The sequence below is a fragment of the Protobothrops mucrosquamatus genome, unplaced genomic scaffold (genome assembly GCF_001527695.2).
Source record: "Protobothrops mucrosquamatus isolate PMUCROS unplaced genomic scaffold, P.Mucros_1.0 scaffold11118, whole genome shotgun sequence".
Taxonomy (NCBI): domain Eukaryota; kingdom Metazoa; phylum Chordata; class Lepidosauria; order Squamata; family Viperidae; genus Protobothrops; species Protobothrops mucrosquamatus.
Genome location: NW_015396900.1, coordinates 11,271 through 13,775, shown reverse-complemented (window position 1 = coordinate 13,775; position 2,505 = coordinate 11,271).

Below are 2,505 nucleotides of genomic sequence, written 5' to 3'. Positions count from 1 at the left end.
TTCACATCCGTAGCAGGAAAGGTCGTAAAATGGGGCGAAGCGCACTTCACTGTCTCGCTTAGCAACGGAAATTGGGGAGTTCACTGTGGTCGTAAGAAGAGGACCAATCGTATAAACCACCATCCTTCGTACAGGATGAAATATAAATCCGGATAAATGTAAAAAGGAAGAAAACTTGCTGGCCGAGATTTGCTCTAAGCAGAAAGGAACACCTTTTAGACGCAGAATAGAGCTGAAAGGGACCTCGGAGGTCTTCTAGTCCAGCCCGCTGCTCAAGCAGGAGACCCTATACCATCTCAGACAAGGGGCTGTCCAATCAGGAAGGAAGGAAGGAAGGAAAGCAGAATAACAGAATAAAATTTAATAGAATAACAGAATAAGAGGGTTGAAAGGGACCCTGGAGGTCATCTAGTCCAGCCCCCTACTCAAGCAGGAGACCCTTCACCATTTCAGGCAAGTGGCTGTCCAATCAGGAAGGAAGGAAGGAAGGAAGGAAGGAAGGAAGGAAGGAAGGAAGGAAGGAAGGAAGGAAGGAAGGAAGTCAAAATAGCAGAATAACAGACTGGGACCTTAGAGGTCCTCTAGTCCAGCCCACCCGGTCAATCAGACCATTTCAGACAAGTGGCTGTCCAGCCTCTTCTGAAAAACCACATCTCACCCTGAAATCCTGGCATGGTACGTTCCTTCATTCAGGTCTCACCAGCACCCCGCAAGGCGCTAGTCCTCATGACCGCTGAGGGTTCAGCAGCAGCCTGAGGAGCCGGGCTAGTGGGAGTTAAACCCTCCCGGCCTCGGAGAGCCTTACCAGGCGAACGGGATGCGCCGGTGGGCGGACATGACGTAGCGGTCAGTCTTGCTGGACAGCGGGCGCATGAGGCCGAAGTCGCCGATTTTGGCGTGGTCCTCGGAGACCAGCAGGATGTTCCGGGCGGCCAGATCCCGGTGGACGAAGAGCTTGGACTCCAGGTAAGCCATGGCCCCGGCCACCTGGGCGGCGTAGCTCCAGAGCTGGTGCAGAGGGAAGGGCGGCTGGAGCCGGTCGTAGAGGGAGCCCAGCGTGGCCAACTCCGTTACCTGCCAAGAGCAGGGGTCTTCAGACTTGGGCCTTTGATGACTTGTGGACTTCAACTCCCAGAATTCCTCAGCCAGCCTCCATTTTGTTTGTTTAGATTTAAGGCAGGGGTCTTCAAACTCGGCCCTTTGATGACTTGTGGACTTCAACTCCCAGAATTCCTCAGCCAGTCCACAAGTCATCAAAGGGCCAAGTTTGAAGACCCCTGGCCAAGAGGAAGGGTTAACCATGCCCCCCCAGACCCATCGCCCCACCGTCTGAACCCCAAAATAACCCAGCAAGGGGGTTGGGAAATAAAATTAACCAGAATAAATGTGTTGGAAGGCAATCCTAGATGATTTCCCCCCTGGCTGAGTTACACAGGTCATGCGAACTCGGCGAGAAAGAATCTTTGCACCCGTGTTCTGGGTGCCCGGCCCCTCATGGTCTTCATAGCCCCACCCCCACAGGAAAAGTTTGGAAGGAGACTGGAAAATTTAATAGAATAACGGAATAGCAGGGTTCGAAGGGTTGGAAGGGACCCCCGGAGGTCATCTAGTCCAGCCCCTGTTCAAAGAGGAGACCCTTACAGAATAAGAGTTGGAAGGGACCCGGGAGGTCATCTAGTCCAACCCCCTGCTCAAGGAGGAGAGCCTTGCAGAATAACGGAGTTGGAAGGGACCCGGGAGGTCATCTAGTCCAACCCCCTGCTCAAAGAGGAGACCCTTACAGAAAAACAGAGTTGAAAGGGACCCTGGAGGTCATCTAGTCCAACCCCCTGCTCAAGGAGGAGAGCCTTACAGAATAACAGAGTCGAAAGGGACCCTGGAGGTCATCTAGTCCAACTCCCTGCTCAAGGAGGAGAGCCTTACAGAATAACAGAGTCGGAAGGGATCCCTGGAGGTCATCTAGTCCAGCTCCCTGCTCAAGGAGGAGATCCTTACAGAATAACAGAGTTGGAAGGGATCCCTGGAGGTCATCTAGTCCAACCCCCTGCTCAAGCAGGAGACCCCAAGACCTCCAGTGATGGAGCACCCCACAACTTCTGGAGGCGAGTCGCTGGGGTCCCCCTTACCATCTTGAGGGGCTGGGTGAGCACCACCCCATGGAGGCGGAGGAGGTGGGGGTGATCCAGGCAGCACATGGCGTTGACCTCATTGAGGAAGTCGATCAGGGCCCCCGGATCAGAGGAGACGTCCGACCGCAGCGTCTTCACGGCCACCGGGATCTAGGAGAGGGAAGGAACACAGCCGCTGCCTCACCAGGCACAAGGCTTCCTATGGGCAGTCCTCGAATTACAACAGTTTCATTTAGTGACTGTTAAATCACGGACGTTAAGTGAATCTGTCTCCCTCATTGAGTTCGCTTCCCAAAAGTTCGCAAAAGGGGATCCACATGAACCCCGGAACACTGCGACCGTCGTAAATACAAGTCAGTTGCCAAGCAGCCAAATT